This window comes from Arvicola amphibius, chromosome 7 (assembly GCF_903992535.2).
Source record: "Arvicola amphibius chromosome 7, mArvAmp1.2, whole genome shotgun sequence".
Lineage (NCBI taxonomy): Eukaryota > Metazoa > Chordata > Mammalia > Rodentia > Cricetidae > Arvicola > Arvicola amphibius.
The window spans coordinates 98,021,318-98,046,148 of record NC_052053.1 but is presented as its reverse complement, the minus strand read 5'-3'; the positions used below and the strand labels follow the sequence as shown (position 1 = coordinate 98,046,148).

The 24,831-nt window shown below is 40.1% G+C and overlaps 1 protein-coding gene across 1 annotated transcript in view; it reads left to right on the top strand.

The window, feature by feature from the left end:
• Window positions 1–24,831, top strand: part of Susd6 (sushi domain containing 6) — a 95,791-nt gene that overhangs the window by 17,812 nt on the left and 53,148 nt on the right. The gene's annotated exons all lie outside the window — the stretch shown is intronic.

Genomic DNA, 24,831 nt, shown 5'->3' with positions numbered 1-24,831 from the left:
AGAGTGCTCAGGACTTTTATCTTTTTCTCTAGTATTGATCTGGTTTTTGAAGGTAGTCTGTTTAAAGTAATGCTGGTGACTAAAAGTTTTGGACAAGGTTCTTATGAAAGAACCAGGTTGTGGGTTTATTTCAAGGCTAGCCATGAGTTTTCAGAAGTAGCTTTAGGATACCAAGAAGAGAGACCTGGCACAATGTTTTGGAGCTGTCATCAAGGATGCTACCTTTTGGGAATCAAATTATAGGCAGTCCTTGGCCTCTGAAAACTTGTGCTTGGATCTTATGAGAAATTAACCAGATGGGGGCCTGTAAATGGTTTAGTGAACAAAGGTTCTCATTGTCTGAGTTTGATCCTGAACCCACTTAAAGGTGGAAGAAGAGAACTGATTTCCATAGGTTATTCTGATCTCCACATTCATGCCCCCTCTTACAAATAAATAAATAAATGGAAATGTTGAAACTTTTTTCTTAAAAAAGAAATGAACCAGATGGTATTTCTAATAAAACTGACTGATGTTCTTGCTACCAGGATAAAATTAACCTATAAATGTGGGATTGTGGGTGCTCTTGCTTTAGGAGTTTTGGTCACACATGGCAGGTCTGTTCTTACCATATAGAGACTTAATGACTCTTCATTTCCATCCCTTCTGATTAAGGAGGCAGGTGCAAAGTGACCAGAAGGTTGCTGATAGGACCATGTGTCCACTACAGAGTGAAGTCACTCTTGTAGAGTAAGACTTTTGGATGTACAGGTATGATACCTTGAGTGATTTTTATCTAAGTAGTAGTATAAAGGAGGAAGGAACATCCTCTTGGAATTATGACAAGGCAGGAATTATTGGGTAGAACTGTGATGGGTGTTTGACCTAGGCAACCTGGTTTCACTGTATAGATCAGGACACCAACCTCAGCAACATGAAGTATTGTAATTTGCTGTGTTGAAGCTAAACCAAAGTTGTAGTTATTTCAGAGTCAGTGTTTCTTTAATGGTAGACAAAGTCAGTGGGGATAGGAATATTGAAGTGTGGGATGAGCTGGAGAGTGATACAAAACAGCTTAAGAAAAGAGGGTAGGACCATGCAGAGGTATTAGGAGCGGATTGTTTAGATGAAGGATGTGGGAAGGAAAGCCAACAAAAACAGGCTGGGGGGAAAAAGTGGAAAAAGAGAAGAGGTATACTTTGTATACTTGGGGGATGGGGGCGTGTGCACTGTTTGAGGATAATTCTTTTGTAAGGGATGCTCCCTGGGGTTTGCTTGGGGCAAAGAGGACCAGATAGTCTCTCTGTTTAGGGAGGTGCAGTCGAGCCCCCACAGGAAACCTTTTAGTCCCTGGTATTTATAGACTGGCCTAAGCTCTGTAAAAGGCAACTCCCACTTCAATTAGCAAGGCAGCATTATGTGCCTCTGAAGCATATATGGATCCCCATTTGGCCTGGTGGGAGGGCCTGAACAATGTCCCATTACATTAGCCTGATTCCCTGTTGTTTCAGAGGTCATTTGTGCAGGGGCCATACTGAAATTTCCCTCTAAGTGACCTCTGGCTGCTCCCTTCCCTCTCAGGAATGAATTGGAGTCTGGCCTGAGAATAGTAGCCCTCTTGTCTGTTAGGCTGGCTAAGAATGTCCAGGAATGATGAATTCTGTTTGTTCCCCATCCTCTGGCTACAGGGCTAGGGTTGTTCTGTTCATAGTCTGACAACTGTGTAGTCAGTCTAATTTAACATAGGTTTATTGACTATGTTCCAGTATGGGTGGGCGTGGGAGGAGGGTATTCAGAGATGATGGAGACAAGTCTCTGGCCTAAGGAGGAAGACTGCTGTGTATTCAGTTCCTACCGTTTAGTTAGTTGTTTTTCCTTATTGCAGGAACTGTCCATAAACTTCGAGTCTAATCTAATGTAATGGCTATTGTGAGGCTTTAATATAGTCACAATGGATTAAAACACATAAAAGCCAAATCTGTATAAACTAAATCAGTATAAGGTAGGATGATACTAAATGCTAACATGTGTAGAATAATGTTTTTGTTTTGTTTTGAATCAGCATTTTGAAATGTATCCAAAGTGGCTTCAATCTTATAACATAGCCAAGGCTGCTTTTTCACTATTCTTTTGTCTCCCTCTCTTGAATTATGAGATTACAAGCATGTGCCATCATATTAGTGAAAGCTTTTTTGTTATTAGACACTGTTCTTATTGTTTTGTATGTATTAATTGATTTTCTTGGGAACTTTGAAATTGTAACCATTTTGTACTTATTTTATAGTTAAAAGACTTTTTTCTTATAAAAGACTTCCTATATGCGAGGCAAATGCTGTACGCTGTGTTACATCCTAGCTCTGTTTTTGTTTGATTGTTTTTGGTTTTTTTGAGATAGGGTTTCTTTGGATAGCCCTGACTGCCCTAGAACTCATTCTGTGGACCAGGCTGGCCTTAAACTCACAGAGATCTGCCTGCCTCAGCTGCCCAAGTGCTGGAATTAAAGGTGTACTCCACCACCTCCTGGATTTTGTTGTTTTGAGTCAGAATCATGTGTCTCATGATTCTGAGAAACTTTCTATATAGTCAAGGATAACTTTAAACTTCTGATCCTCCTGCCTCTATCCCTCAATTTTTGGGATTGCAGGTATACATTATCATGCCATTTATATAGTGTTGGAGATTGCAACCAGAGTTTTGTGAATGCTAGCATGCTTTACCAATAACTACATCCCTCTCTAGTCCTTTTTTGATGTTTTATTTTGAGAAAGGGTCTCACTAAGTAGCCTAGGTTGGCATTGGTTCATTTTTATAGCCCACACAGGGCTTTGAAATTGCCATTTCCCTTCTTTGGGCTCCCAGGTAGCTACTGTGACAGGCCTGTGCCCCAGGCCTGACTTTAAAAGGATTTAAAAATCTTGCCTGCACTGGCACACCTTATAAGTAGCAGAACCAGGCTGTCTAAACTCTTGACCACATACTGTAATGATTTTCTGAGCTCACAATTCATGGGTAAACATTTACTATTTCTGGCTAAAGCACAGAGGCACAACTTTCAAGTGAGTGCATCTTTACTCAGTTTACAGATAAGTGCAGAGACCCCAGCTATATACTTTATGTTTAGATTCTTAAAGAACACATCACACCACACTAAAACAACAAAACCCCTCCCTCTTAGCCATTTCTGTATATATTTTTATTAAGAATGTCTGAATTGGATCATTGTTATGCAGAGTATCCATCTTTGGCAGTTAATTTCTAGAGAAATGAGGCTCATTGGAAAAGGCAAAGAACGGACAGAATTAGTATCTTTGAATTTCCGTCACATTCGACTCCATGTGTCAGTGCTGTGGCTTTCGTAATCTATGGTACCTGTGACTGAACGTGATTGTCCATCTCGTTTGCAGTTCAGGAAATTGCTCATCCAGTCTTTCAGCAGCTTCAGAATCCCCATAGAATACCCAAAAATATTACCTGAAGTGTGTTTTATAATCACCTGGTCATGATGACATGAACACAGAAAGGGAACTTCTTCTTTTTTTTTTTTTTTTTTTTGTCTGTGCATACAAGAAGCTTTAGTATAAATAAGAGGTTCAGGAGAACAAGGAACGTCCTGGGATCTTCCATAATTTAAGACCATTCAAAAGCACAGACCTTAGTAAGGCGTGGAGGAGTGGGGTTTGGACTGGGATTGGTGGGCCTTGAGCTGTCCTCTCAACCTAGGGACACTGTGGGGCTGAGTTGTGGGTTGATTCTCTCCAAGTGACGAGTCACATGTTGGGTGAGAAAGGGATGTGGTTAACACTGATGTTTCAGAGGAATGGGTCATTGTACTTGGCAGTGGATAGAGGACAGGGCTGAGGCCACACAGGCCACTAGAAGGGGAACTATTTTGGGAATTTGGAGAATGAAATATGCCAAGTCATAGGAGGAAATAAGGGGTAGGGAGGGTGGTGATGAGGTAAATATGAACAAGATACAACAATATATATGAACATGTCATAATGAAACCCATTGTATTGAACTCTATTATAAAACAAAAGAAAACAAAACAGAAAGGTAAAACTGTAGCACCCTAGTCCTTCAAAAGTCAGTGCTTTCATGGTTGGGGCCCTGGCATCCATGTGTTCAAGATTCCTCTGCTCATCTTCGGAAGTTCCCAGCACCTCGGGAGGTTGCACAGCTGTATGCAGCAGTCTGAACAGTCTTTAAAGCTTCCTGTTTGTCTTTTATGAAGGTGTGTCTTTATCTACAGTTCATCTGTAATGTTTTTTAGAGTTACTTTTTAAATGGATATGTATGTCTGTATGCCACATGTATGTGCGTATCTGAGGAGGCCAGAAGAAGGTGTTGGGAACCCTTGGAACTGGAATTACACTGTTGTGGATTATCTGACATCATTGCTGTGAGCTGAACTTAGATCCTCTAGAAGAGCAGCAAGTGCTCTTAACCCCTGAACTATCTGTTCAGTCCAAAATGATGTTAATATTTAAGACTTAAAGTACCTGACTGAAACACATTTATACCTCTACCAAGATTGTATGCTTTGGGACCAGAGTGCTTAGTTTGAAATCTCACCCAATATCTTTCTTTATGACCTTCGACTGGTTATTTAACCTCTGCTGCTAGGTTTCCCTGACTAAAACTTGAGATAATAATAGTACCTACCTTTTAAGGTGGTTGTGAGGACTAGATCATATAGTAAGTGCAAAGTGCTTAGATGCATGCCCAGAAAATAAGCAGTCAAATGCTAGTTATATTAATAATAATGGTGTCATTATCTTGAGTATCCTGGGATGGAGTTTTGACCACTTCTGTTACACAGAATGACAAAATGTCCCTCTTCCCATTAACACAGCCAGGCCATGATCTTGTAAAGGACTGTTTGGCATCTCTAGGAGGCCTGATCCTGGGGAAAAAATCATGCAGTAACAGGTATTCTCAGGTCATCTCCTAGATTTAGCTTTCTGAGGCCCCTGTGTGAAAGAATACAGTGTGACTTTTCTGGGGTGTTTGAATCTGTCACTGGTGGGAGGGAAGTACTTGTTTAGAAAATGTCAGAGAACTCACCAAGTTATAACTAACAACACTTTGTTCTTCCTTCAATCTGCTCTCCTTCCCCCTTATGCTTATTTAATAGAAAAGTACTGGAATGTACTTTTCCTGTGTGAAGACACACATCTGAAGTTTGTTCTTTCTGGATCTTGAAAATCTTTTAGAAATCACAGATTGAAGGCTAGGGATTTAGCTCTGTTGGTAAAGTGCTTGCTTAGCATGCTTGAAGCATTGGGTTCCATTCCCAGTAAGACATAAAGCCTGGCTTGGTTGTGAATGACTTTAATCTCGCAGCACTTGGGAGGCAGAGACAGGTGGATCTCTATGAGTTTGAGGCCAGCCTGGTCTACAGAGATAGTTCAGGACAGCCAGTACTACATAGAAGAGACAGTTGCAAAAAAAAAAAAAAAAAAAAAAAAATCAAGACTAGCCTGAAATATATGAAACTCTACCTAAAAGAACAAACAAAAAAATTACAAATAAGGCTTGCTTATTTGAGACAAGGTCTTGCTATAGCCCAATCTGGCCTTTAACTTTCCATTTTCTTGCCCTAGTTTGAGACAAGCCTTTTGCAGTGTCTGTGCCTTACGTGTACTGTCCCCCTCAGAGTCATCACTGTGAAAGGTTGTCACCCAGTTTCCAAGGGCGTTGTGTAGTTGGAAGCATTTTTGGCCTCATACGTTGACACTTGGTTCCTGGTTTTGTACTCATTTTTTGCACAGCAAGGGAGTAAGGACTCTTGGGTTCCTCATCTTTGTAGAAACCAATCAGGACTTAGGGATCAGGGTTGGAAACTGTTGGTTCTCCTCTCTTCTCACTAAATGTATTCTGGGAAGGCTCTGCCAAAAGGGGAAATTGATTGTGTAAGAAGGGTACTTCCCTTATAGCTTTCAAAGCAAGATGCTTCCTTCCCCTTTTCTCTTCTTGCCATAATTGGAGTTACCAGTAAAGCTGTAGTGCAGAACTCTTGAGATGTGTTTGTCACAGTGTGATGGACAGAGGAGTTGCCTGTGCTTGTTCTTATCTTCTCATCGATCCCCTTATAAACATGAATTACAGGAAATCACAGCTAGCATATAAAACCACAGACAGATGGGAAGAATGGAATGTGTAACCCCCATTCCCAGAAGCAAGCAGAGCACTGAGCTGATTGACCTTAGCATTTGGCATCTGAGCCAAAGCATCGAGGTCTAAAGATAATGATACCATCTGGGGATGGAAACCTGAATCTTCCAGTTGTGCGCAGTGCCCCTCCTTCTGTGCCAGTCTTGTGCCACCTTCTGCAGGTTCCTCTCACCAGTATCCCAATGAGGCTTCTTTTGTGTTCTGACTAGCCTTTCAGGTTGCTGTAGTTGCTCTTGCCAGGGTCAGCTAGCACCGTGCTTATAATGTCAGGGGATTAGGTAAGGGAATAAAAACTGTATCAGAGTGTGGCACCCCTTTGCTCTTTCCTTCCTGTGCTCCTGGAGGCCCCTAGGTAATACTGTGGAACTGGACTAGGTCAGGTTTCCTGCTGAAGAACAGTTCTTTCCCACTGCCTACTCACCCAAGGGTGAGTTTCCAAGCTGGCCTTACCTGCAGAGTCAATTGAATGCTTAATACTTTGTGGAGCCTGCAGGGTGGCAGAAACGAGGGAAACGAGTAAGAATTTTCCTGAGGATTTTAGATGGAATTTATTTTCTGTTCTTCCTTGACCCTTGGACTTTCCCCATCTAGGATGTTTAACTTCAGTGTTCTGCTCCAAAAGAATTATGTGTCCCCTCTCTTTGCTTTTTGATAATTTTTTATTGTTGTTTTTAAGATGTGGCATTATTGTCTAGCCTAGGGTCAAATGTGTGACCCTCCTGTGTCAGCCTCAGAGAGCTGTATTACAGCTTTATACCATTGTGATAGAACTGCCTTTCTTTACTTTCTTAGCCTTCAAAGCTTTTATGTCCAACCTCTGACTTTCTTCTAAAAGGCCTTCTTTGATTATCTTGGTTCAGATTAATTTCTTTGTTTTCTATTGTTTTCATTATTTTGTTCATAACTCATGAGTAGCTGTTGCTTATTCTTCCTCATTTTCTCATTATTTATACTTCACAGTTCAACATTTATTGCACCCACATAGACTATTGAACTAGGTACTCCTGTCTTGGTTATTTGCTCTCTGAATCTACAGTCTCCTTAGCTCTATTGAAAGTATTGGTGGGCTTGAAGTCTGTGCCTTCTGTACATTTTACAAGCTGTGTAGAGAAAGTTGTTAGAACACGATAAAACAAGGAACGTGGTTCTTAAAATTTTCAGGTGGCCCGAGGGTAGAGCAAGGATCTGGAGGCTGGGTGCCATTCGGGAGTTTTTAGCATATTGGGAGCCAAGACCTGAGAGAAACTGGCAAGTTCAGGCATGGTCAGACTTGTGTCTCAAGAGTTTGTCCAACTTTGAGATTCTCCTAGAAGCTGAAAGGTTTGGGTAGGAAATATGTTTATTCTAGAAGATTGCTAGGGTTGTTGGAGTAATGGTAGGAGCAGGTGCCTCTGATCTAGGTTTTTTTTTGTGTGTGTGTGTGTGGCAAATCCTCCAGCAGTAGGTGTGCAGGATACCTAGTCACAGGAAACTTACAGCTTAAGGGACTTGATAGGAGCACCAGTAAGCACATCTGTCAGACTAAGGATTTATTTATATGTATTTATTGACATTTGTATTGGTTTTATCTGGGCAGCTTGGAAATTTGAACTTGTTGTGCAATTATGAACAGCATTTTCTTTGCTTTGTCACTGGCTGGGTTTATAGGCCTATGTTAGGTTTTTAATCTGAGTAAAATCTTGGATAAATAATAGAATCTTGGATAAAATTAAAAGTAGTGTCTTCTACTTTTGACTTGGAGGTATAATTTTAAGCATCATGTTGACCCCCCCCCCCTCCCATTTCTCCTCTGAACTATCTAGGACTGTGGAATACTTGATAGCAACTGTGGGCAGGGACAAGCTTCAGCAAGATAAATTCCTTGGATATATCCACATTTGCTGAAACTAGGTAGAAAGTGTGGTTACATAGAAAACCCAGGGAGTTGTCATTTTTGTGGAAATGAAACTTATGTCAATTTTATTCTCATAGTAAGACCGCCAAACCTTTCTCTGCCTTTATAGATCCTTTATTTTTAAAAGTGGACTTTTGGATGGCAGATCTTCTACTGTTAAGGTGGATAAGCTAGTAATTGATTCTGAGAATTCTGTGTCTTTGAAAAATGCTGCTCCCTCTTCCTGTTCTTTTCTACCTAAAAAGATGACTTGCATTTATTTACCTAAGTGTTGCAGCATTTTGTGATAAAGTTTAGTTTTGTGGTGATGGAATTAGTGACATATGGTACCAGGTACACTGATTGAGTTGTGAACTAGTATTACTACTCTGTAAAAATGTTTTTCTTAGTAATTTAAAAATTTTAAATAAACTTTATTATTAAAAATTGCAAATAAATAGAAAACACCACATTCCAAAATTAAGCAGACCTGGTCTATTTAACTTAATGAATTTCTATACAGTTAGAGTAGGCATTCAGAGTGGAAACTATGGAGTTTTACATTTTACATTTTGTACTTACGTTACCACCCAAAACAAAAAATCAATGACAGAAATAGAACTAGAAAAACAATTAGCTTTATATCCTCTCTAATAATTTGTGTTTATTACCTGCATCCACTCCTTCCTCACCCCCTTATATTTAGCCTTCCTATTCTCTTCTTATGTTATACCTACTGTACAACCTACATTGTACATTTGTTTATGTATATTATTGGCTAGAGTCTATATAAGAGAAAACATGCACTTTTTTCTTTCTGAGATATGTGACCTCACTTTATTGCACATTCTAAGTTTATTTTCCTGCAAATTTTTGAGCTCTATTTTCTTAAGAGCTGAGTAGTATTCCTTGTGTGTGGGGGGAGGGATATCAGATTTTTATTGTCCATTAGTCTGTTGATGGTCAACTCAGTTGTTTCCAATTCTTTGTTATAGTAAATCAAGAAGTAATAAACAGGGGGATGTAAATATCTCTATTGTAGGGTATAGAGTTCTCTGGATATATGCCTAGGAGCAAAATAGCAAGGTCATTATAGTTCTATTTATAATCAGTTTGGAGAGCTGTCTTCATTCCTTTCCTGTTTTGTTGTTATGGTTTTTGTTGTTGTTGTTGTTGTTTTGTTTTGTTTTGTTTTGCGAGACAAGGTTTTCTCTGTAGCTTTGGAGCCTGTCCTGGAACTAGCTCTTGTAGACCAGGCTGGCCTCGAAGTCAATAGATCCCTCTGCCTCTGCCTGCTAAGTGCTGGGATTAAAGGCGTGCGCCACCACTGCCCATTTTGTTGGAATGGATATTTTGCCTTTTTTGAGGAAGTCTTTACAAAGGTGTAATGGCTCTAGAACTCAATGTAGTCATCCCTTTTTACCCTTAGCTACCATTCTCTTAATGGGAGCCTTCATCTGTTTTAAGAAGCAGAGAAAAAAAGTTCTGGAAATCAGAACTGCTTTCCCCTTTTAGGAATTCAAGGTTCAAAGAGTGATTTTTTTTTTTTTTTCGAGAGAAGTCTGGATAGGGTCATCTCACACAGACATAAACACCCTCACCTCCACCCATAGCTTTCTTATGGTAGATGTGAAGGAGTTCAGGGTACAAGGCCTGAACATGGCTTTTCAGTCCTTGCATAAGTCAGTTCTTTTGTCAGGCCACTTATGTGCCCTGGCTTTTCCTAACTGGTTTTGGCCCTGAAGGCCAGTGTCAGAAAGCTTTTATGATGACTTTGTGGTCCTGAGGATGAAACCCAAGGTTTCATCTTATATGCTGTGTAAGTGCTGTACCACTGGACTACAAAGCCATCATTTGACAATTACACTGGAGTATGTGGTCAGAGGAAGAATCTGAGGGCTGTGCAGGCAGCAAAGGTATTTGGTTATTAGGCTCTTTTTGTCGTACCTTTGCTTCAAGGTCTTGTAGTAAATGATCACCAGGAAGTAAATGGGATAGTAAATAGATCTGACCCTTATTAGCCTCTTTGTGTACTTTTTAAAAAATGTTTATTTTGTGTGCATGGTACATGGAGGTTAGATGACAACTTGGAGTAGATTCTTTCCACATGGTGTTTTGGGTCCTAGGGTGTACTGGTCTTTCCCTAACTCCAAACTCCTTACCCAAACTCTTTCTGAGCTCTGTGGGTGCTGGAGAACTTTAGATAATGCTATTGATTTTGAGCTATGCCAGCCTCCAGGCACTCTTGTAAGCATTGATGGCCCTTAGTTTTGTTCTGCTATCCGCCATATTCAGTCATCTGCCTAGGATTGGGGCCATCTGTTGCTTGTGTGTGACCTGAGTAGGGGAAGAGGTGTAGGGTGAGCAACAACCTGTTTTTTCAGGGACTGACTGCATTGATGGGTCCAGGGCTCCCTCCCCAACTCTGACTTCTGTTGCAGGGCATGTTATGCCTCATCTTATCTCCAAGTCTTGGTTTTGTTCCAGCTGCTGCCCCCTAACCACTGTGCTAGAAAACACTTGCTAGTTTTTGTTTACTCAGTGAGCGCTTTACCCTTTTGCCCTGGCCCTTGAGAATCTTTGTTATATAAAATAGCACAGCAGGAAGAAAAACCAGGGAAATAAAAACCTCCAGAAATGAAACTTAGGATCTTTTAGGTGTAATGATGAGCCTCTACCTACAATTTGTAACTTTGAGTTCATGACATTGTTTTCCACATTTCCTCCTGGGATATCTTCAAACAATTTGTATGGGCTGAGTTACTACTTGAAAGAATTATAATTTAGGTCATGGGTCAAGCTTGCTTTTCTTAGCTTTGTGCAGAGAAGGAAAAATGCAAGGGGAAAGTAATGTGCTCTCATCATTCTTGGTAATCTTGAGTTTAGAGGTTCTGAGCTGGCATAAAATTGTGTGTGTAAACTACTAGGAGGTGGGGTTATCAAGGGAACTTGGGCAAAATATTAAAAGTTATTTTTTACTAAGTGAAAAAACAACAGAATAGTGACTCAAAGTTAGCATACTATAAAGCAAGATTTCCCAAATGTTAATGCTCAGATGGTTATCTGGAGAATGTTAGGAAATGCCGATTCTGATTGAGTAGATTTGGAATGAAGGCTGAGAGGACACTGTTTCTGAAAAGCTGTCAGGTGATCCAGTACTGTGCTCGGATGAACCTTAGTTGGAATAGCAAAGCCTGGTCCTCTTGTTTTTTTGTTTTTTTTTCCCCCCATCAGAAGGATTGACCTAAGGAAGGCAGGTTGGTACAGACTTTCATGTTTTAAATTCAGGACTAGCTAGTATCTAAAAGCATTCCTTCTCTCTTATATGAGCTCTTGACTTCTTGATGCTTATTTTGCTTGAGTTTGGCCCTACCTCCACAGATTATATGAATCTTTTCCCCCTTTTGGTTGGTTTATTGTAAACAGATAAGACTAAATCTAGATTTTAAAAGAATTTTAAAGGTACAGGAACTCTAACAGAATATTGAGTCCAGAAAAATATCATGTTATGCCTAGAATTACACTCAGTGGTTGAGCTGAAGTAGAAAACTAGCTGTTTTCATTCCTAAGGTCTACTTTGCTCTTCCTCTGCCTTGTTTTCAAAAATTAATTTATTGCTGGGTGGTAGTGGCACATGCTTTTAATCTCAGCACTTGGGAGGCAGAGGCAGGTGGATCTCTGTGAGTTCCAGGATAACCTAGTCTACAGAACGAGTTCCAGGACAGCCAGGCTACACAGAGAACCCACCCCCCTCCCCCATTTTTTTTATTTGTATGGGTGTTTTGTCTGTGTGTGTGTCTCTGTGTTGCAAGTGTACCTGATACCCACAGAGGCCAGAAGAAGTTGGAGCCTCTGTATGATACTTTATACAGATGGGTATGAGCTGACATGTAGGTCCTAGGAATTGAACTTGGATTCTATGGAAGAGTAGCCAGTGCTGTAAACTACTGAACCACCTCAGATCTGAAGCTCCTCTCTTGAGAGACTATAGACTATAGTCCTGAGTTACAAAGAGAGGATAAAAATGTGTATTTGAGAACCTGAATTAAGATATAAAACTTTTCTATGGTGAGCAGGTGTCACACTAGCTGAGTATCATCAGTAGATGTGACATATCTACAGCTCAGCTGAGCATTCATTCACTTGGCCATAGTTCTTAACTGCAGAGTATTGACCTTGGTCAAGTAATTATTTGTTTTGGGTAGCTAGTCTGCATATAGTAGAGTGTTTAGCAGTATTACTAACCTTAATCATTAGATATCAGTTGTATCACTAATCATTCCCAAGTTGTGATAGCCAGAATTACCTCCAGACATTAATATGAGAAAGCAAACCAACATTCTTGGAAAAATAAATTACCAGCTTTTATGTCTTCTCTAGAATGTAGATCCTGGGCTGGATTATGAAGAACAAGTCACCAAAGCAGAATATGTGATGAGATTGCAATGCTCTGGGCTAGATTGCATAGCTAAGATCTTAATAATTCATATTCCAACTTGAGTTATTCTGTTTCTGCTCAAGGAGCATGATTCTGTTCTGAAAAAAGTTAACTGAATTTGTAGAGGCCCATCAAACACACTAACACACACGCGTTGATACTTGAAGACGATACTGGCCGGGCGGTGGTGGCGCATGCCTTTAATCCCAGCACTCAGGAGACTGAGGCAGGTGGATCTTTGTGAGTTCGAGGCCAGCCTGGTCTACAAGAGCTAGTTCCAGGACAGGCTCCAAAGCTACAGAGAAACCCTGTCTCCAAAAAATAAAAAATAAAAAAATAAAAATAAAATAAAGAAAGAAAAAAGATATTGTCATGACATGCTAATAGATCTCATTCCTAGATGTTTATTTGATTTATTTTGTGATGGATTGAAGACCTTCTGACTCACTTCTAGTGTGCTAATATATTCCATTGTTGTTGTAGGATGGCACAGGGTTACAGGTTAGAATGTTAGTGGATATAGGTAATTTCCTTTAGTATAATCCTAAAAGAGAGTTTCATCTCGTTTCACTTCTTGGAGGATACTATAGTTGTAAATGTTTTTTAGACTATTGAATCCTTGTGCTCAATAGTAATAAGCACCATGGAAAATATTTGAACACATAGTTATTACTGATAGGGTGGAACTTCCATTGCCTCTTGGCTTGCTTGGTTTCTGGCAGTGGGTCTGCTATAAATCTTTGTTTCTCTATATGTAGTGGATCTATCCTTGCCCCACCCTAAGCTGCTTTTAAAGTTTTCTTTTCTCTTTATTTTTCAGTATTTTGATGATGATGTGCCTTGTATTTTTGTTTTGTGCTTCTTTTTGAGATTTGGTGAAAATCTTGAATCTATGACTTTAAAGTTTCCATCAATTAAAAAAAATCTTTGACCATTTTGTCCTCAAAGTATGATTTTTTTTTTTTTTTTTGCCTCACTGACTCTCCTCTCCACTCCTTACTCCAGTTGTCATAGGGTATTTCATACTGTCCTATAATACTTTCTTTTTAAACTTCTTTTTTTCTTTTTCTTTTGGATAGTTTCTCTTGTTACTTTGTTTTTTGTTTTTCAAGACAAGCTTTTTTTGTAGTCTAGTCTTGGCTATCCTGGAACTCCCATTGTAGATCAGGCTGACCTTGATCTCAGAGATCAGCCTGCCTCTGACACCCAATACTCAAGTTAAAGGCTAATGTTGGAATTAAAGGCATTTGACCACCACTTCTTGAGACTTTTATTTTGTTTTTGAAATCCTTCTCAGTTACTTTACCTTTTAAACCTCACCCCCTTGACCTCCTCCAAATTCCCAGCTCAACCCACTAAACTTGCTGAACTCTGCTTTCTTTCTGCCCTACTCTATAGTTTAGGACCTCTAGGGCTGGAGCACAGGGGTTTGCTGCATTTATGTCTGAAAACCATTGTTCAATCTGTTTTACATGCTGTTTAAAGACAGTGCTAGTAAGGCGGTTGGTTCATTGGGCAAGGGAGTTAGCCATAGATTTGAGCACCTGAGTTCTAATCCTCAGAGCCCAAATAAAGGCCAGATGTCCAGTATGCGATGGGGAGATAAGAGGTAGAAACAGGAAAATCCCTGACTTCATGGACCAGTTAGCATAGTCTCTGTAGAAATAAAACAACAGAGACCTCATCTCAAATAAGGTAGAAAATGAAGACCAATGACCTGAGGTTGTCATCTTACCTCCACACGTGTACTATGGCAATGCACACTTGGATATTCATTCATATTCTCCACCTGCACCCACATATACAGAAGAGTAAAGCCAGTCTCTCTTATTCTATCATAAATAAAGTAGAAGACCCTCAGGCTGTTATCCCAGATGAATTTTTAACTTAGCTATTATTTTCCTGAGAACTCAATCAAGGTTAGATTATGTTAATTTCTTCTTGAATACCCCTTATGTCCAAAAGAATGAGCATGTCTCAGTATTATGTTGTGCATGGTATAATCTGTAATTTTACCTGTATTCTGATGCTGTACATTCTTAGTAGAAAACCAGTATGTGCTTCCAGGTATTACCCTGGCATGAATGTAACAAATATGTATTTGGAGTCTTTCAGTATTTCCTGAAGATGGTACCATTAAACCTAGACAGTTAATTGAACTGACAGTCACAACTGATAAGCAGACAACAAATGTTTGGCTGTCAGCCTATTTACTAGTTAGGTCCAGACAGCTCAGTAGGTATTAAGTCTTAACTTGCTTTCTGAAACTGTGCCATCTAGTAATATATTGAATTTTTTTAAAAAAAAATGTTCATTGGACTCTGCAATTCTACTAAGCAAGTGCTGGTACCCTACTTTTTTCTTTGCTTTTTTTTTTTTTCTCCTTCTCCAAGACAAGGAAGGTCTTACTCTGTAGCTCTGGCTGTCTTGGCATTCACTATGTAGACCAGGCTGATCTCAATTCACAGAAGTGTGCCTGCCTCTGCCTTCCAAGTGCTGGAATTAAAGGTGTGCATCACTATTCCCAGAGTAACTCCAAATTTATGTGTGACAAAACTCGTATCTGTTAAGCAGTAAGCATTCATAAGTTCTATAAGAAGCAAGAACCAGGATTTGACTTCTGTTTATACGGTCATAAAAGCCACATAGGATTTATTAGACTGTGTTGTTTGACTATATATATGTTTCACTTCTCTTCTGGGATGCAGCTCCCTTCCTGTTTTGTCTTTGACATGTTGGTTGCATATCTCTCGCGTCTTTTCACCTTCTACTTCATATTGTAATGTTTTGTGTTTCTTACACATACAAATACACAGAAATCAGTTAACTCTTTAAGAACACATGCTTGGAGAGCACTGTTCCCATTTAATTATCTGTCCTGTGACTGAGGCAGATGGGAGAGCTGACCCTGAGGTCATAAGATGTAAGATTGGGAGAGTGGCCCCTGCTCCTTGCCTGGACTACACAGTAAAGCTAGTTGGCCCTGAAGGAGTAGGTGTGGGAGAACCAGCCCCGAGGATGTGAAAGCAGGAGAACTGGCACTGCCCCTTGCTCATCACTACAAGGTATGAAGTAGCCAGGGCAGTGCTGACGAGCTTACCCTGGTGATGAAGACAGGAGAGCTGGTGGACTGACCAACCTGCAACTACCCTGGCCCAGAACCAACACCCACCCTATCTGTGAAGTGGGGGGAGTGAGGTGTGTCCCACAGAGCCAGAGCTGCAGGATCTCCATGACACAGAGGAGCAGCGGGATGTCCAAGAGGAAGAGTCCTTCCTACTGGAGGGCCCAGCGTCAATGGTGTGGCAGAGACCAGGGGCTACGAACCATACCAGTGATTCTTTGTGATGAATGCCTGCATGTAAAGATCTATGGATAAAGGAGTTTACTGTGTGACTCACGCACTGTAGCTTCCTTGACAAGATTTCCCCTTCTTTCTTTTTCTTTTTCTTTTTTAATTTATTTATTTGTTTGGTTGGTTCATTGGTTTTTCAAGATAGGGTTTCTCTGTGTGGCTTTGGAGCCTGTCCTGTAATTCAGTTTGTAGACCAGGCTAGCCTCAAAAACTCACAGAGATCTGCCTGCCTCTGCCTCCCAAGTGCTGGGATTAAAGTCATGCACCACCACCACCTGGCCCTTTTTCTCTTAAATTTTATTGGGTCAGAGGGGGAATGCGAGGGACCAGGAGATGAGTGGGATTGGGATGCATGATGTGAACAACACAAAGAATAAATAAAAAGAAAGTTTTTTTAAAAAGACATGCTTTTACCCTTTGTACCCTCATGGAATCTTTTACTTGAAGGTTCTCAGTATGTGTTCGATAAACTCCGTAAGTTCTTTGGGAAAGTGTGTTAGGAATGAATTCAGAAACCATGTCTTGAGAATTAACCATTATCTCAAGTAATTTAAGATGCTCTTTCTTTGGACTGTGCGTTTATCCTAATCTCTCTTTTTATAAAACATTTTAAATGTATTTTTAATCTTTGAGAATTTTATACAATATATTTTGATCTTATCTACCCCCTTATTCTTACTGCTACATTTAAAATTTTTTTTGTGCGTATGTACATGGCGTGTGTGCATGCATTCATATGTCCTGTGAGTGAACGAACGTCAGAGGACGCCAACTCTGAAGTTGATTTTCCTTCTTTCCTCAGGATCAAACTCAGGCTTGCGCAACAAAAGCACCTTTACCCACTGAGCCATTTACCAACTTACTGTCTTTCAGGACACTACTGATCTTTTCAAAGTTGGGTTTTTTTTCTTTCATTTTGTTTTTGACAGGAACTTGTTATGTATCTTGTAGCCCAGATTAGCACTGAGCTTGTGATTCTCTTTACCTTTCATATACTGGGGCCAACTTTTTTTGGTGTCTTTACCTGAAGTTTGACAAATTCAAGATTACTTTTGAAGTCTCCATCTAAATGTTTTAGGGACTATTCCTTAATGTAGATTAATGAGATTCTATCTCTGTTCCTGAATGAAGACCCTACCTAGAGAGAACTTGAAATAAGATTTTGGTTGGAACTAAAACATATTGGATCATTTTTGGTGATTTTATACAGTTAGATGTCCTGCAGTCATTGGGGCAGTGGTGTGGGACTAATCAAAGGGAAGGAACAGTTGGCAAGTTTCTGTTTCTTGTTTTTACTTGGACCTGACCGTCATCATGAAGTCTGGGTAGTTTGTGAGGGAGAAGACGGGAAGAACCGTGGTTTACTTAGGAGGCTTGCTGGAACTCATGTAAGATGGAGAATAGTCATTCGACTCAGATGAGTCTTATTTGACCTGAGTGTTGCTACCTCTGTATAGTACTTAGAAAAGCCCTGTGAAATAGGTATGCATATAAAAACTGAGGCTCAGTCAAGTTGGATTATTCAGACCTTGGCGTTATGACATCTGAAGCACCTCTTGTGTTTGCTCAAGGTGAGTTTTTTTCAGTTAGAGGCGATACATAAGTAGAACCCAAGTCTCTGACTTCCATTGAGCACATTTTTTGTTTTTTGTTTTTTTTTTTAACTAAAGATTCCTTCTCTGTGATTATTTTGTCTCCTTTTTTGCTCTCTATCCATTTAATTTCAGTGAAATTGACTGAAATAGAGGGAAGGATGGTTTAAGTTTGGAGTTTTTGGTGAGCTTTTAAAGTTTTATTTTTAAATAGGCAGCCTTCCAGACAGACTGGGAATGTAGCAGAAGGCCTGAGAACCAGGAAGTGACACAGACCTGTTTATATCATCCCACTTGAGGGCCTTTGGAAAGCCATCCTCGTAGATGGTAAAAAGTAAACACAACTGCAACAGCCTTTTCCTTTGGGGGTTGCTATTTCTGACGTGGAGGAGGTGTTTCCTGCACAGCTATAACTACTTTGAACACTAACGTCTGGCTCCTAAATTTCCTCTCCAGTGACATATATAGATAGGTATTTATTTCTTTTTACAGACAGAAGCATTTTGTGATTCTAGGCAGACAAAATGGATTGCACCCTCTTCATCCTTTTGAGTGACTTAGTCTTCTGTTTTGTCTTAATTGTTGTTGTTGTTTGATATTTTGTTTTTTTGATTGATGCAAGTAAGTAGTTTCTGTATGCAAAGATTTTCCCAGAAGTGTGATCACCAGTATGTACTTGAGAGTAGGGTACATCTTACCCCACAACACACACATCAAAAGTCTTTGTTCTTAACTCCTTTGTTTTCTCTTAGCACTATAAAATACTTTTTTTCTTTTGGGTCCTAGTAACAATTTGGGTATTATAGATAAACATGTACTTCTTGAGAATATTGTGAATTCCTTGAGAATAAGATACCGTATATGGTCTCTGTAATTAACCAAACCTTGCATAGAAGACAGCTAGTAAAGATTTGCTGAATTGCAATATAGTCAGTCTCTGGAAACACAGAGCCCTAAGGGTTCAGATTGAACAAGTCACCTTCTTGAACTTTTTTTTTTCAAAGTGAGTATTGGAGCCTGGTCCTCTCAGCTCTGCTGTGAGTCATGAGGAGAGTGTGACGACATAAAGATCTATCTCTGGGGCCTAGAGACCAATTGCTGCTGTTTCTGTCAAGCATGTTTTGCTACCTAGTCAAAACTTGTTGATATGCCTCTTCTCTTCATTTTATGCAATGATTACCTGTGGTAAATGCAGCTTGTGAGAGAAACCTGTATGGCTTCGAAGAGAGGGATATACATGGTTGTCTCAAGATAGAATTGACTCAGGAGGCAGAGACAGGAGAATATGAGTTCAAAGATAAAATTGAACGTGACATTTTATTTGGAAAACAAAAGAGCAGGGCATTCTTTAGGCAAATGGGCATTTAATTTTTCATGAAGCAGTAGTGCTTTGTGAAAAACCTTAAAAAATATTTTGAAATTTGGACAGAGCCTTATTTAAAGCTGAGGAAGGTTCTCTTTAACTTATTGGCTGTTTTTCATTTTGTTTATTTTTTTAAAATCTGAATTGACCTTGTGCATTGAGCCTGATTTCAGGGTGTTTCTAAACCACATACAAAGGCTGCCCTTTGGAAGTCCAGTGGGTATCAGCCATAGCATGATAAAAAAAAAAAAAAAAGGGCCCTCATAATCTGAAGTCTGCAGTTTCAGATCCATCCTATAGCGTGTGTTTATTTTTTTTTCCACCTCACCTAGTCCAATAGTATCAGTGTTATCCAGTTTGTAGATGGGAACCAAAAATGACGTTCCCTAGACCACCCAATTAATTCAGTTTAAATAGACCAAAGTCTATTAAACTGGCCTGGTCTATACTGTTCATGAGAGATACTTAGCTAAACAGTTTTCCTTTCATTGATAAGGAAATAGAAGCATAGGAAGTGAAGTTTTTGTCATAGGTCAGCCTGTCAGACCATGGTAAAGCTCTTCCTTAAAAAAAGTGACTTCCTGACTACAGATTCGAAATTTATATGGCTGAGTTCCTTGCGCTCCTTATTTTCCTGTCAGAGTCAGTTTTGCTTTGTTCTTCTCTTCTGCTCTTTTCTCGTGTGCTTTCCTCTCACCTCTCTAGGCTCCTGCAGTGCTCCAGTGTTCCTTGTGTGTAGAGGCTTGGGGTGGTTTGGTTTGGTTTTGGTTTTTTCTCTCTCATTGTTAGGTGTTTGTTATTTTTGGAAAGCACTTTGGGAACACTGTGTACTAGATGGTGGGTACAAATGTGCTGGTGGATTGACTAAACTCTAAATGGGAAAGTAGACTCTCCTGAGTTCACTGCAATGCAGAGGGAGATAGGTGCTGAAGTTTGGGCTTGGAAAATGAAAGGGGAAGGGCTACTAGGATAGATTTAACATTTCTTCCTTTTAGCTAGAACTTTTGTTGATTTACTTTTTCAGAGGAAATACTTTTGGGTCCCTTCTAGAAGACTTTGAATTCCTTAGACCTAAAAGGGTCCATCCCTGTGCACTGGGAAGACTGGATGGCTTACTCGATGTCTAGCCACTGCCTAATGCTGAAGCTGGACCTAGCTGTCTCCTATGTCAGGTTCCTGCTGTAGTCAAACTGTTGCTAGGTCCTAGAAGAGAGGTATTTGAGACCGAAAGAGAGGATTGAAGGAGGATATGGTAGTTAGTGTGTCTGATCTTGGGAGAAAGTGTGATGCCCTGTGTGTATCAACAGCAATTCTTCTGGAGCAGCATAGAGGTATAAGAAATATCAAAGCAATTCAAGAAAATCTGGCATGTTCCAATAACTTTTAGGTGGCTTAAGAGGAAATCTGAGGGTAATTTTTATAATTAGGAGAAGATTAAATTTCAACAAAAGTTTGTTTTTAGCTAGGAATGGTGGAGCACAGCTATAATCCCAACAGTTGGGAGGTTGAGGCAGTAAGATTACAAATTCAAGGCCAGCCTGGGTTATCTTGCCTCACCTTCCCCTCTCCACTGCTTTTTTTCCCTGCCTGCCTTGAAATGCCAAATGTTCCTTAAATCCCAGCAGAGAGCATTGTGGTAGTTGAAGCACTGAAGTGTGAGTGGCTGAGTGGAAGCAGAAGTTAGTGACGGAAAGATCCACAGGAGGAAGAACTAGGAGGCATCAGAAAAACCTCTATTGTTTGTAGGTGTGGTAGGAGGTCCTGATGATTTCAAGGTGAATGGGAGTGAAAGGGGGAACAATGCAATCCCTTCTGGAAGGTGAGAGCTAAGGAAGGGGAGTCACTTTGATTGTTCTTCTCTGGGAACTCTGAACTTCTTATCATTACATTATTTAATGTAATCAACTGCTTCATTCTGTTTGTACTTCAGGAAATGGTCTTTGTCCTTTCTCATCGTGTGGCAGGGAGAGGATTGGTGTAGGTGGTTGTTGGTCAAAGGAATACACTATTTTGTTCTAGACTCTTTTACACTCCATTTCTTTTCATGTTAGTCTGAGACAAGAAAAGACTTCAAATTTGTTCTCTTCCCAGTTCCCTTTCCTGAGTAATGGCTAAATGATTCATAGTTTATTGAAAATTTTGTCCTAAAAATTATATGTGAACTGAGGCTGACTGGCCTTCTAGTACATGGGAGTCAAGGCCTACTGAGACAGGCCCTTTTGACTCCAGAGAGGAGCGCTCAATGTAACATAACTCCCTGCCCCCACCTTCAAAACTGTGGCGTTCTCCCCAGGGGTATTCTTCAGGGCATCTGGGCAAATGGACAAAGATGTGTGCCTGGCTGCCTAGAGAATAGGGTCCATACTATTTCATGGTTGCTGCTTTCTCAAGCATTGAACTAGTTTTGAAGGTGACTCTAGGGCACCTTTAACCTTTTTAGCAGGCTGTGTCATTAACCTGGAAGCATTTATGGTAAAGTAAGCAAGTAAGCCTTACGAACTTTGGGCTCAAGTTGCAGGTTCTGGCTAAGATTGCACAGGAGCCCCAGATCTAGTTTACAGATTTTTTTTCCCTCTTTTTTGGGGGGTGGTTGACTGAGCTTCATCAGAGCATACTGAAATAATCAAAGCAAGCAATACCCCTCTCCCACTTTATGAAGAAGGAAACAAGAGGAGATGAGATGTGACACCCCAAAGTTAAAATCATAGCTTAGGGGCAGTATGGAAGCTTAGCAGCAGAAATGAGTGCTCATTACATTTAGCAGGATACAGTCCGCTGGATTTTATTGTTGTTAGTTCACAGATGTGAAGAGTTAGCACCTTGTTCTTATGGGGCTAACCATCTATAGCTCATTGAACTTACTGCTACTGCCCTTTTTGGTGACAGCAGCTGGGTTCCCAAGAATGGAAACCAGAATAATGAATACAGGTTTTCCATGTCTTTTCCTGTCCTGAGTTTTGGAGGGGAAAGCACTACTTTAGGAAGACTTGGGTTTCATGAAGAGAAATGTAGAAGCAATAGAAAAGAATTCTATGGCAAATTCTATGGCTGAGATAAAACCTGAGAATCATTCTTTGAAATGGAAATAGAAGCCAGAAAGCCTTGCTGCCTGGTAACAGAAGTATGACATACAAGTAGGCTCAGGTCACCTATAATTTCAATTGTTACATTCCTGTGAGGATGGATGAATGCTGGCTTTGAAAACTGAGGCTTAGTTGTAATTATTTCTTTTCAATCATGTTGTATGTTTTAGTTTTTATTTTTTTTAAGATTTATTTATTTATTTTATATATACAGTGTTCTGTCTGCATATATGCCTGTAGGCCAGAAGAGGGCACCAGATCTCATTACAGATGGTTGTGAGCCAACATGTGGTTGCTGGGAATTGAACTCTGGACCTCTGGAAGAGCAGTCAGTGCTCTTAGCCTCTGAGCCATCTCTCCAGCCCTAGTATTGTTTTTTAAATATAGGATATAAGACTGGAGATGATTCAGTGGTTAAGAGCCCAAATTGCTCTTCCAAGGGGAACCAGTTCAATTCCTAGTATTCACATTAGGTAGCTTACAGCTATCTAAAACTTAACTACAAGGGACCCAAAGCTTCTGACCCTCATGGCACATGCATGCACCTGCATGTACTTCCTACAGACACGCAACTATACATAATTGAAAATAATAAAAATAGATCTTTTAGAAAGTAGAGGATGTAGCCAGGTGGCCCTGTGGGGCACACCTGTAATTCCAAATTCTAGTTCTTGGTGGGCAAAGGCAGTAAGATGGCTGTAAATTCAAAGACATCATGAGCTACACAGGGAAGGAAGTCCTGTCTCAAAAATAAATAGATTAATTAATTACATGGTCAGTAACATACCAAAAGAATACTAATGTGTAAATGGATCATTCCCCCTTTTTAAACATTTTAAGTCCTAGTTTTTCTCTAGGAATAATGATACTGTGCTGGCTAGTTTTATGTCGACCCAACCCAAATTAGAGGCATTTGGGAAGAAGAAACCTCAAGAAAATGCCCCCTCCAGATTGGTCTGTGGGCAAGCATGTGGTACATCCTCTTGATTGATAATTGATGTGGGATGACCTGCTCATTTGGGTGGTGCCACCCCTGGGTCCTATAAGAAACAGGTTGATCTAGCCATAAGGAGCAAGCCAAGCCAATAAGCAGCGTTCCTCCATGGCCTCTGCATTAAGCTCTACTCTCCAGGTTCCTTCCTTGTGTAAATTCCTGCCTTGGCTTTCCTCAGTGATAACTGTACCTGGAAGTGTGTGCTAAAATTCTCTCTCATATTATGTCTCTGTCTCTGTCTCTCTGTGTCTCTCTCTCTCTGCCCCTCTCTCTCTCTCTCTGACCCCCCTCTCTCTCATGTGTATACATACATGCACACTCCTGACCCACTGAGTTTGAGTTTGGGATTGCCTGCAGAAGCATGGGTGGGAAGTTATTTGTGGGAGTATGGATGACTTTAGTGGCGACACTACTAAAGAAAGTGATGCCTTCTCTCCCAATTTGGTGGTGTTTGAAACAGAATCTCATTCTGTAGCCCAGGCTGGCCTTGAAGTTGTAGCAGTTCTGTCTCAGTCTCTTGAATTCTGAGATTATAGGTGTGTAGAACCATACATACCCAACTGAAGACTTTTTAAACTTCCATTTAAAGCACATAATTCATAATTTAGATTTGGTTTACTGTATCGCCCTTTCTCCATAGTTACTGGATTTTCTTATAGCTGGTGGTACTCTGGGGTCTTGGGAGTTGACGTTCCTGTTTTACTTCTGAAGCAGTAAACTTGACCATCCTTTACATTGATACTCATTGATAACATTCTGTTTATGCCCCCCTACTTTTTTATTGATTGATTGATTGTAAAAATTCACCCTTCCACTATTCTTTCTGTAGTTGATCAAGGATTAGCTATCATTGGCCCTTGGTTCAGGTAGCTACTTAAGCAGTAAGAGAGCAGCCAGCAGTTGATGTAACAAAACAAATCAGGAGCTTGTACTCTTTTACCTCCCCACTTTTTATTTCCTCCCACAATATTTAAGAGTTTCACAAACATTTGCAGTCTCCTGTCAAGTGCCAGGGCCTTTACTAGCTCTTAAAGATTCCAAAATGAGTGATTTACAGTTTCTGCCTTCAAGGAACTCAGTCCACCAAGGTGAGGCAGATGAATAGCTGTATGTACTAGCCTGTTCAAGCTGAAGTAGTAAAGGGTTCCAAGGAGCCAGTTCTGGGGATGGGCATGTTAGGAAGTGTCAGGAAAGGGACTTTTACTGGAGATGCTCCCTAGACAGGAAAGTCTTGCTATATTAAGTTGATTTGTATTTATCTCTTTGAACAATTAATATGGGTACAAAGTACAGGGCTTAAGAAGATTGAGAGAAAACATTTAGTAAATGTATAGTAAGAATTTTTTATTTTAATTTTTGCTTCTTGATTTTTAACTACTCAGTTCCCCTTCCTAAAGGCAGTGTTTCTTTCTTTTCTTTTCCTTTTTATTGAGTAGGGCAGGGAGTTCAAGACAGTGATTCTCTGCGTAGCTCTGGCTGTCCTGGAACTTGCTCTGTAGACCAGGCTGACCTCAGACTCAGAGATTGCCTGTCTCTGCCTCCCGAGTGCTGAGATTAAAGGTGTGCACCACCCAGCAAGGCAGTGTTTCTTAAAAGTTATTCCTGAGGGACTTTTGGTACATATAGCTATGTGTGTTAACATACACCCTTAAAAAACCCAAGTATGGTTTAGATAGAGTGCTATATACCTGTGTGATCCTAGCACTTTGGAGGCTGAAGAGTTAGAAACCAGCCTGGGCTATCTAGCAAGGTCAACACCAATCTGGCCTACAAAGACATCATCTTAAAAAACTAAAATATAAGTGTGCATTCAAACTTTTTCACACATTAATTTTAGAATTCATTTCATAGTAACAAGGATTTTAATGCCCTGTTTTAAGAAACTGAACAATATTATTGAGTGCACTATAACTAATTTAACCAACCTCCTTTTAACTTTCAGGTTGCCCCAGTCTTTTCCCTTTCTAAACAGTGTTC